General features: G+C 34.6%; 1 long non-coding RNA gene across 1 annotated transcript; it reads right to left on the reverse strand.

The window, feature by feature from the left end:
• Positions 1–8,793: 8,793 nt before the first annotated feature.
• Positions 8,794–10,494, reverse strand: LOC139430666 (uncharacterized). The gene is made up of 2 exons (XR_011641054.1): positions 9,815–10,494; positions 8,794–9,748 (listed from the first exon to the last, which is right to left on the reverse strand). It is a non-coding gene; the product is annotated as an uncharacterized lncRNA (long non-coding RNA).
• Positions 10,495–12,694: the final 2,200 nt, after the last annotated feature.

Below are 12,694 nucleotides of genomic sequence, written 5' to 3' on the forward strand. Positions count from 1 at the left end.
AAAAAAAGGCATTGAGGGCGCTATGCAATCTTAAATCAACTCAAAGTTGCAAACAATATTTTAAAGAGCAGCGTATACTTACCATATATTCAGTATATGTACTAAATTGTATTACAGATATGCGACAAAATATTGATAAACATATTGCCAATAATGAGAAGCACGAATACAACACTAGACAAAAAGAAGAACTTGCAATACCGATGCATCGGTTAAAAAAGACGCAAGACAACAGTATTTTCTGGGGTATTAAACTGTTTAATCACCTTCCCCAGCGCATACGGATGCTACCACAACAACGGCTCCAGTGTGTAATAAAAGAAGTACTAATGGAAGCACCATTATATTCCATTGAAGATTTTTTTGAAATAATTTTGTAAATAGAAGTATTTTTGAATTGAAATATTATGTTGTTACATTTGACTTTGTAATATGTTATTACGGTAATAAAGATTATTATTATTATTCGCAAACGATGATAAAAAGCGTACAGACAGTGGCGGACACGTCGGGAGGTGCTATTCTTCGCCGATTCAAGACCATGGAGGTACCCACATAAACCACTAAGGTCGTCATAATGAACTAGGTAAGCCATCCGATATCTCCTTGTCTTCGGTATATTTTTTCACTATTACTTGCGTACGCATGTAAGTGCACGTCCTTCGAATACACACATCGGAAGACAGCTGGCACCCATATTAGGTGTACCCGTTCTATAAACGACAACAATTTAACGTGAACAGTCTGTATGAATGGTATATAATAACACCCATCATGATGAGACATCAGATAAAAAAAATTATTTAATCAATTTAAATTAACATCTCGGAGTAATTATTTTTTTAAGGGTCTGTCTTTTTTTTTAATCTACAGTTTAATTAACAATTTAGCCGACGTTTAAACTTCTTAGAACAAGTTGTTCAATTAGTTGAGCAAAATTTATATGAAGGTATTTAGAGAGAGCTCTTCCTAATTGAATTATTGATTGCGAAAATATCGTGAGTCAACAATTTCAAAATGTTAAGCATTTAAGAAATAATAATTATCTTTTTAAATCAATCCTTAATATTCTTTTTACGTGATAGGTTTTGTACGTCGTGATTAACACAGAGTTAAATTTAAATGTTTGATACATGCGGTTTCTACACTCCATGAGAACATTCCTGTAACGAATCTATTAATTAAAATACATAGGTGAAGGAGAAAACTTTGTTTTGTTTTCGCTTGTATTTCTTGTTTATTACAAACCGTAATAGAGTCAATATTTTTATCAATATTTTCAACAACTCTTTGAATCATTTTGTTCTAGATAATAAATAAATAAATCGACTAGTTAAGAGTATATTTTGCTGTTACTCTACTAAATGTTTGTTGTGAACTGGTTAGTATGTTTGAGAAATGAATCAACCTCGATTTTCCCGTTGTACTTATCTGTTACTTTATCTGAATGTATTCCGAATTAATGTAGGAATACATCAAACGAACTATTATAAGAATATTGATGTAAGAAACATAGTACATATTACCAATGAAGCGAGTTGGCTAAAAACATAGTGGATAAGAAATTAAAAATTGGTTATTTATTACGTATTAACTATAACGATATTTATCGATATAGTTTATGAAGTTCTTTTATCAAGGCATAGATGCCGATGAATGAGGAGAGAAAGAATAAGGAAAGACAGAGAGAAGTAGTAATGGGTGTTTAACACTCCAATAGTCGCATGTCATCTAAGAGATTACGTAGACAGTCTGTCTGGACTAACCAGTTAATACTTTTGCATGCATTGAATAGTCTTCTTAGAGATGACATGTGCCCACTCTTATAATAACCGGAGACGCGACTACTGCAGTGTTAATTGAAAGATTACAGATGAAGCAGAATCCTTAACTCAACGTAGAGACGTAAGAATGCTAAACTTGGATGGTCAAAAATTAAAGTGCAAAATAAAAATAAAGTGAGATATGTTGCAGTGGATAGAAATGAAAAGATAGGAAACATTGAATATGAATGAGGAAGATAGGGTAAGATAGATTAGGGCATTAATCAGAAAATGTAGAAGGATATGTATAAGTTCAGGATAGGCGAATCTATGTATCGTTTGAGTACTGAAAGGAGGCTATGGAATAAGGAAAGTAGAATGTAAAAGAAAGCAGGTAACAGTTGCAAAAGATAACTTCCTACAAAGATAAACTAGAGTATTGACACCAGAGGGTAAATTGGAAAAAATTGCGGAAACCGATGACTTGATAGAGGATCTGGGTTGAGACAAAGCGAATGCTGGGTGTAAAGCAGTGAAAAAGAATGCAAGGGAAAGGGGAAGCAACAGCGTGGCGAGAAGGATCAATATAGAGATGCGAGAAGAGACATAAAATATAATATATATCAAATAATATTTTATCAACTGTATGAGGAGAGACAAATTCAGAGTGTAAATTTCCTTCAAATTTACATAGAAGGAGAAGTAATAACCGTGAGGGAGACGACAGAAGGAAGGAAAGGTACCACGAGAAGACGGAATTCAAAGTAAAACATGACTGGTAGTAATGAAAGACAGATAAAAAATGCTGTAAGAGATTTTAAATGGAATTTAGGAAGATAGCAGTGGATTGACTAGATTTATAAAGAAATTAGTTTAATGAATGCAATGTATAAAATATAAGCGAAGTTTTTATAAGAAGGCTGGATGAAAAGATGGAAACGGAATTGATAATAGATTGTGTTTCGCGGTCTTTTTCAGTCCCATATAATAATTCAGATTGTCTACTTTTGGTAAAAAAAATAAAATTTTTACTTCACTTATTGATATTAACAATAATGCTGATGGCAAATCAGTAGTGACAGTAATTTTCAATTATTTTAATGTGGTCTTTTCACGTCTTTCTTCCGTCTTTACGAACCATCAGTGTGGATTTCAAGGTTTTTATGCACATATACTGCTGTAAGACTGCTACAAATTAGATTTTACGCTGTTTTACACTCGAATAAGTTCTTTTCTAAAGTGTCTAAATGCTACCAGCGTCCTAAACCTTTATAATTCCTAATTCCTGATGTGTGTTGATGTGTTAATTTGGTTGCCAATGCTATCTTTTGAATATGTAGATTTAGTTGTGGTAATATACAAATACGATGTCTGTATTTTATTAAGTGAATTGGTAGCGACTGACTTTGTAGCCTTGGTTCCCCCGCACCATAAGACAACATCGGTCTAATTACGTCAGTATAGATTCAGTGGACTATCTTCGGAGACAAATCTAAGTCCTTTCGAAAACGACAAAACCTTATTTACTTTATTTTCTACGTAGAATTTTTACGTTGATATACTATCTATTATTAGGCCCACGTATTTATACTATATAAACAGTTTAGTGAAACTTTGACGGGCAATTTGGCACCGACTGAAGGAGGTTTTATCAAGTGAAAATTTACAGGGTTGTCTCCTTGCGATCTAATACACCATAAACTAAATTGATCATTGAATGAATTGTGACCCGGTATTGTAGCTTAAAGCAGACTGTGACAATAAGTCAACTTCACGAAATGTAGCACCAGGCAGTCCTGGAACGTATGGTATTAGATTCTTTATCTGTTATTGTAATAGAGTTCGTCTACATCGCATAGATAGAGTTCTATTCAATTAGAAACAGAACATTCTTGAAGATTGTTTGAGCAAGAACTGTGATCCGCACAAGTTTTTTTTTTAATTGCGGCAGCTTTTTGAGCATCCAATCACGGGTTTAAGAGTTTTTAGTCTGCTAAAAGCTGGTGTTGGGTTGGGTTGGGTTGTTCAATGCAAACTGTGATTCAGTTTGCATTGAACTATCCTTAATCGTTGCCATCTCCTAATAATCCATTGTTACGTTTATTCACCATCGTAGCACAGACGTGGAGCCTTCGGGGTCTCTCCTGGGCATGGTGTATCTAGGGCGAATTCCTTCAAGGCGTTTATTTTAGCTAAAGTCTTGGGGAGTGCTTTAGAGCCGTTACCAGTTTTCATTGCTCGAAAACATGTTTCAAGGGAATCTTTATAGGCGATACATTTACCTTATCACCCATAAGGTGATAATAGCGTCATGGGCTTGGTGTGTTTACCATCATTCTTTATCATCTCCAAAGCTTCATATAAACCAAACATGCAAAACAGAAAAAATAACTAACGGCTTTTAAGGCATACATCATTAAAGTGATCTTTTATGAAATCAAATAAGAATAAATAATTACATTTATTTATTAGTAAGCCAACCAAAATGTCAGCCATGCTTGATAAAGCACAAAGTAATATGCACAATGCAATAAGTGATGCAAAACTAATATATAAGAGAGTGTGCGATATGTTGATATACATCAATAAAATGAGTCAAATGACGGTTTGATGAGTTGACGCGATAAGTTTATTCATGTTTAAGTTGTACTATATATAGGTAATTACGCATATCAGGGTTACTTGCAGTGTATGACGATCTTCTATGTCCAGGGCAAGGAAGGTCCATTAAGTCTTGCAACTTTGTTCCAGTGCAGGTAGTAGTAACTCTATCGGATGTCTTAGATATACATAGTTGTGATTTTTCATCATTTGATGCAGACTGTAACAAAAAAGGAATATTTTGTTTATACTTCATAATCCATAAAAGTTAGTACTCGAATTATGCTGTTTCTTCAATGAAGACCAATTTTTGGAGTTGTGCTTAAGAAAATTAAATTAAATATTAAAAAAACACGTTATAGAAAAAAAAAAATAACCCTCGTGATTATTTTATTGATAAAATTTAAAATGGGTTGTTATTTTTATCTGATAATATCTAATCCTGACATCTATTTTCGGTTGGAAAATTGAGATTTCCTTCCCCAACGCGCAATTATTGTCAGGCTTCCGTTCATACGACGTCGTCAACCCCAAAAAGGAATTCGCAATTCACAAGCGGCAGTAATCACGCGATGGCTTCGCAATCGAGTACGGACCGGTATATCTTAGGGGATGAAAGCGGGTGTTGGAAAAAAGAGGGTAGACGGATCCGAATAGAAACCGGCTCCTGCGAGTTGCCGTGGATACAGAGGAAAACAGGAATCGGTAGGGGACCGGCACGTGGGCGACCGGGATGTTGCCAAACCTGAGCGATTTCACCTCAAGTTCTATTCATCGTTTGGTACCGGCAAAAATACATATTTGTAGAAAGACACGCTGTAACCGCTGGTCGATGTATTTACGCTTCCGAAAATTGTAAAGAGATGAATGCCGACTTTTCCCTTTGATTTTAACCGTACGTGGTAGCTAGAATTGAGAAGGGCAAAGAAAATAAAATACTTGAAAAATATAAGGGGATCTTAGAAAATAAATCGGTAAACACATTTAGAATTTATGGAGTTTCAGATATTTATATGACGGTTTTTGTTTGGTTAAATTTAGATTGATTGATTAAGTACGTACACCACAAAAGACGTCAGCAAATTACTAAATTGTTCGTAAATTGCTTATTCACCATAGCTTCAATAATCTAGAAAATGCAATAAATACACAGCGATATCGTAAAAGCTAATAATAAGATGGGAAACTGGTATTAGTCATTCTTTTGTAATTATAAATGCAAGAAAACTCATTACAGACGAGAGCTATTATTTCTATTTTTTTTTGTGCTCGTGACGACACGCGAGAACACGCGTTCGATAACGCGAAATAACTTCTTCCGAAGCGGTGGTCTAAATTTAAATATGACAAACCGTTGCCGCGTGGCGTGACGGTAGATTCAGGGCACCTGTAGATCGAATACTACTGCAACGTGGTGACTCACGCCACCACCACGCGTTCTACAATTTTACCTTTATATCAGACTAAGAAAAACGGCGGAGTTAATAGGAAAAGGTAAATGCAAAATAAATACAATTAAATCTCGATATAACGGATATCGGATATAGCGAACAAAATAGCTTCAATGTTTGTTTGTTTGATTTTTTGACATCGTAGGATTTAAATTAATTAAAACACTTTTTGTACTTTAACGACGTAATTAAATTTTTGCAGTTTCGATAATAAAATTTATAAATATGAGGAGGGTCTTCCAATGGGGTCCCCACTTAGTGGTGTTATAGCGGACATCTTCATTAATAAGACTGAAAATGAACATATCATTAATGATAAAAATCCTTTTAAAAATAAAGTACTGTTTTGGAAGCGCTACGTAGGTGATATACTCGTGATTTTCGTGACTTACTCTTATTAAATCATATACATGACAATATTAAATTCACTGTTGAAATAGAAAAAGAAGAACAAATTAACTTTTTAGACATCAATTAAGAAAAATAAAGAACAACTACAATTTGATATCTACAGAAAACCTACACAAACCGATAATGTCATCCCCTTTGATTCATTCCACTGCAATAAACACAAAATGTTAGCCATACACGCCTACCTACATAGAGCTTTTAGTTCTAATCTTCAACAAAAAGAACTAAATAAAGAAATTAATATTATCAAACAAATTGCAAGAAATAATAAATTTCCAATAGATATCATTAACAAAATGATCAACAGATAAACCTACAAAAGTCAATTTAACAATAGTATATCATTAACACATGAAGTTAACAATAACGAACAAACTAAATACAGAACTATAGAATATCCGGGTCACTTTTCTGTTAAGATTAAAAGAGGATTTCAAAGGAACAACATCAAAGTTACATTCAAAACAAATAACAACATCAATAACAAAAAGCCAATCAAACTCATGGATAAGAATGGAGTGTATAAATTGAAATGTGCAACAAGCTCAACCACCTATACAGGGGAAACAGGGAGAGTATTACACACGAGAGTAAAATAACATTTAACACGAAACAACTCGAACTTTGGCAAACACATAACGTTTAATGTAGCACATGAATTTGATAAAAACAAAAACGTGACTTTGATCCATAATGTTGAAAAAAGCTATTTAATGGAAATGCTGGAAGGCTATGAGATTAATAAGTTTAGGGAAAACTATCAAAATATCGAATATCTCAATGAACAAATTCAACCAATTAATCGACCCCTATACTCATATTTGAAAAAAACCTTTACACCATCCAGAAAAGTACGAGATCGTCAGGACAAGATAGATAGTTCCTTGGTTATCCATCAATCCTCAAACCTATTTACCTTTTTCCATTCTGTCCTTTTCATATTTTCCCAAAAACGTCATTTTTACAACATTTTTATTTTGAAGTTCTCTTTGTTCCGGCTCTAGACAATTCGTAAGAAATATTCCTAAATTTTAGTAGGATATTTGATTTTTAATAGTCTTGACATAGCAAAACGACATTTAACTTAACTTTTTACACAATAAACCACGTGAAAGCGTTATATTACAAGGAATTGTACTGGTAACTTATCATTTCATTTTTCTACAACGGTTAAATTTAAAAATTACTGCAATTGATCTTGAAAGATTCAATAATGTGACGTAAGCTTTATATTTTTGATATGTTATGTTTAACTTAAAATTTTTTTAAAAAAAAGTGTACATGTGACAATGTTTAATTCAGGCGTTTATCTTGTATCCAGGTTTTCCTGAAGATAGGGATAATTTAAAATCAGTATAGTAATAATTAATTAATCACTATATTTAAATACAGTGGAACCTCGCATAATGATCATAATTCGTTTCAGAATCTTACTCGTTATGCGAAATACCCGTTAAGCGAAACAATGTTTCGTAATATATAAATGAATGTAAAACCTGATAATGCGTTCCATTGCAAATAGATTTCAATCTTTTATAATATAACGTTTATTTAAAGAAATATCTATCTACTTATACATACATTGTTAACGAACGAAATCATCTTTATCTTTTCTTCTATACCGTATCGGAAAAACCTGGAATGTGATTCAATCATGTAGTTTATTATTTATAAATTTATGACACATACCTAATTACTAGAAAGCCATCTAGTGATGTTTGCTTTCGTCGGCGCTTCAAAATTTATTCAAAATGTGACACCGCATTGTCGTAAAATAAATTTGCAGCTCGCACAGCCACAACCTCATTAGGGTGATATTTTTCAACGAATGACACAACATTTTGCCATGCTTTTAGCATTTCTTTGATTGCATCAGATGATGGTTCTTGTCTGAAACACTTTCCTCCACATCTTCTTGCTGTGATAGACGTAGCAATTCTGTAAGTTCTGCGGTGGTCAGCTCTTGATTATGCTCTTCCACAAGTTCATCAATATCATTGCTATTTACCTCCAGTCCAATGGTATTGGCTAAAGATACAATCTCGTTGACTAGCGGCTCTATATGTAGTGTGCCAACCTTCTGAGAATGACATTCAAGAACGCTCTCCGGCCAAACCTTTTTCCCTGCCGAAATGAGGGTCCTTTTAGTGACCCCTTCCCACGCCTTATCAATCATTTTGAGGCAGGCAACGATATGGAAGTGATATTTCCAGAACTCTCCGAGAGTGAGGTTTGTCTCTTCAGTGACCTCGAAACAATGTTCGACTAGTATTTTAGTGTAAAGTTTTTTGAAATTGGAAATAATCTGCTGGTCCATAGGCTCAAGTAACGGAGTGGTATTGGGAGGCAGAAAAAGGATTTTGATGAAATTAAATTCTTCAAGGAGCTCGTTTTGTAGGCCTGGAGGATGAGCAGGTGCGTTGTCCATTACAAGTAAGGCTTGGAGTGACAAATTCATCTCTAACAAATATTTTTTCACAGAAGGACCAAACAGTTTATTGATCCAGTCAGTGAAAATATCACGAATCACCCAAGCCTTGTTGTTGGATCTCTACATCACATTTAACTTGCTCTTTTGGATTTTATATTTTTTGAAGGCTCGTGGAGTTTCTGCGTGGTAAACAACTAGCGGTTTAATTTTTAAATCGCCGCTTACATTAGCACAAAATAACAGCGTGAGCCGGTCTTTCATTGGCTTGTGGCAATGCATTTTCTTCTACTGTTATATACGTTCGCTTCGACATCTTTTTCAAGAAGATTCATTGATATTCAATGTTCAGAAAGAAACTTGGGGTATTCCCCGAGATGTTTCTATACCAGTGATGTCCACTAATTTTTGATCAAGATGGACTTTTTATATAAATGTCTCGCCAAGATTGACCGAAGGGTTTAAGATCTTTTTTACATTTTAAAACTAATACATTTTGCTCTGAGGCCCAGATATAGATATTTCAGATTCATGATTTTGTTGGCGGTCGACTCAAAACAGCTTCGCGATTGACATTATGGACACCACTGCTCTATACGATGTATAAATCAAGGATGGTAGTAGAATTGAACGAAAAGTAGAACTAACTCTCTTAAGACGGCTAAACCCGAATGTTTCCAGTTCTAGGTCTAGTGTTAGTTCTAGTTTTATTCAGCGTTAGATTGTTGTATACTTTTCATTGAACTAAAACTGGAACTAATACTAGACCTGTGTTGGTTTTAGTTTTACTTGTTATTCACCGCTAGATTATTGTATATTTTTTTTGAACTGAAAGTGGGACTAATACTAGACCTAGAACTAACAACATTGGGAAACAGCCGTACGTATCTTAAGACGGCTCGTGACGTCACGAACGGGCCTTCGAGCTGTGCACCTATTTCCGGCATGTCGTAGTCCTCTTACATTCTACCCTCCTTGGTATAGTAATCGGTGAACATAATACAGAATGTATTTCTGATGATTAAATTTTATTTAAAAATTTTTGTTCCCAACGACCGGTTTCGATTATTCTATAATCGTCTTCAGGTTGTTCGCTACGAATTAAAAAACATGTATTGAAAATTTCACAAAACGCATTAAATCAATTATCAAGTATTTACCGTCAAAAGGGAATTCAATTCTTGAAGAAAACCTGGAGGCATGTCACTTCTATTTATTATGTTACAGAGAAGATTCTTAGAGGTTATGTCGTGTTCACTTGTCAAATTATTGTCCAATTATGCAAAATAAACGTTAAAACCTATTAAAACTCCTTTTTACATTTAAACAGTTGCAAATGCAAAGTTTTTAGAACTAGGATGTTCGAAATTATTACAAAATATTCTTTACTATACAATAAATCTTCATCAACAGCGCTGTACGAATGTCAAAAACAAATATCGGACGGAAGAATTAAAAGGAAATAACATTTTTACATTGGCGCGAATTTTAAATTAGCATTGGATTTTAATTTATTAAAAACTTCTATAAAAATGTGATTTCTGTTGGTTTCAGTAAATTCATTTAACATCTTATCCTCTTCGTAGTATTCGATTCAGACTTTTCGATTTTGGAATGTTATGTAAAAGTGTTATTGTGTTTGTAGAATGTGTTGTTGATACTATATGTTTATTAACGGCTGAATTATTATTGTTTAAGTGTTCATTTAGTCTAGTCCTTAGGTTTCGACCAGTTTGACCTATATAATAATTATCGCACTCGTTGCAGTTAATTTTGTAGACCCCATTCTTTTGGTTATTGTCTATTTTTTGTTTAGAGTTTATTATAATATCTTTTAGTTTTGTATTGTTCTTAAAAACTATTCCCAAATCAAAAATGTTGAAATTATGTGTGGATAGATTTCTTTTGTAATATTTTTATGATGTATCTTTTTATAAACTTTTTGTAAAAATTCTATATTCTATCCATTATTTAAAGCTATTTTTATTATGTGTCTTATTTCATGATCAAAATCTTTTTTTAGCATAGGAGTTTTTATCGCTCTGTTAAATAAAAATCCAAGCTCCTTGGTATAAACATAAAGATAGGTAGACTGAACGCAATGGTGTGGACAGCTGTCCGAATTTGTGCACATTAAAATTTTTGCTCTTCCCCGTATTAGTCCGTTATAACGAGATTTTACTGTTTAAATCGATTTCTAACCAAGTTCGTATAGAAATTCTATGAATTTATGTTCTACGTGAGGCAAATCCCGAAAATAAGTCAATTATGTCACGTTAATTCGATATCTAGTGTATCGTCATGACCGTAATTTGGGCCGTTAATGCACGGAGGCGATGGAAGTTCGCGTTGGCCGTACAATTTGGGGAACATTTTGAGATGTTAACACGTCGCAGTGACACAAACGACCTCGAAATTCGCCAATTTACTGACAGTTATTGTAATAATACGTTTCACGTAACGGGGCCTTGTACAGGTTTCGTACCCGGGACGTAAATTCCTCAGTTTCGGCGTTTTCGCTTGGAGTCGAACGAAAACGGAGTCCGCGGAATTAATTTCGGATTCAGTAAAAGCGCGTTTCGAGCACGAACGCAGTCTTAATTATCCGAGTATCCGGCCGAAACAAAAATATTCATTAAACCTCGGAAGAAAGAAGGCGGGAGGCGAAAGCAACGGCGGCGACGGAACGAGGCGATCAAAGACAATCCCGACTGGAATATTTATAAGATAATGAATGCCTTTAATTGTGAATGGTGTTGATTAAATTCCTGCGTACGCCGTTCGGGAGCCTACGGTTATTTTTGCGCCCCCATCGAGGACCCAGGAAGCTCTTTGCCGAATCCCTAAAGGTCGCGTCCCCTTTCTCCGCAGACATCTCGCTTTTTTCCATCTCGTGAAATTTTAAAGACGGGAATTTATTAAAATTTAATTCGAGCTTCGCCGTAGGCGCTCCTCCTGAGCATACGTAATTGACGTTTTGAAATTAATTCTTTTTATGGCTTCGTCCCCTTTCGCCTGCCCAGTTAAGCCCCGACAAGATAAAACGAAACTTAGCGTAATTAAAAATGGATTTAAATTAACAGGACGAAGTTTGCGAATTAAGAATTTTAAATATTTTTTTAAGAATAATTGGTTTTATAAATATATGTAACATAATGTAACAATTTCCAAGGATAACGTTTTATGTGATATGAAAGTAATTATTTAAGTATACAAATTTAACTCGTATCTAATTTACACAGTTAATTTTATCGTAAAGATTTTATTGGTATTTAAACATGAAAGTGAACGTACTCGGCGATGGGCAATTAGGATTTTTCTTAGGATTAATTTAAAAGCCGGTCACATTTCTGTTCGTGGAAGGCGTGTTATCGCACGCACACGCTCTTTTAGGCGGTGGTATCATTTGGGGCATACCGTGTCGAGAAGAGCGGGGGCACGTGCAGCTCTTCGCCTAAAGCAAACCGCCATTAGGCCGGGGAACGCGTACGATAGATACTGCCTCACGGACCGGTCATTTTCTCTTCCCCTGCGGTGATAAGTCCGAACAAGACAATTAACCCAGATGATATCCCCTCGTTATTATTTTAGTATAGTAAACGACCGTTACTTTCCTATGACCGATCTTCGTCCAACGCCTAATCTTAGATAAGTACTTTGCTTTACGATAACGTTTGAGGCTACCGCACGTGGCTTTTCTGGGTGGCATAATTTTAATAGAAAAGAAAACTTTCTTTTAAGAAAGATTAAATGGAAACAAAGAATAATTTAATGCTGATTTAACACGGTTTTTTTTTTAAAAGAGGAAAGCATTAATTGATAAAAAAATAATAAAAGATAAAATAATGAAAGGAAATTAATAAAAAAAATACGCACTGTGAAATGTTTAGACGATGAGTTATAAAGAGCGGTTTTAGTACAGCAGCTTTTATAATCCGGTCGGCTGTAGCCGTAAAAATGAGTCACCGGTTGGAGAGCTTTTGCGTCTCTCTTTGTGCATCTAGTGACCCGTGCAAATGACTCGGCGTCCGTCGCGGATA

The sequence above is a fragment of the Onthophagus taurus genome, chromosome 7, assembly GCF_036711975.1.
Source record: "Onthophagus taurus isolate NC chromosome 7, IU_Otau_3.0, whole genome shotgun sequence".
In the NCBI taxonomy this organism is placed as follows: domain Eukaryota; kingdom Metazoa; phylum Arthropoda; class Insecta; order Coleoptera; family Scarabaeidae; genus Onthophagus; species Onthophagus taurus.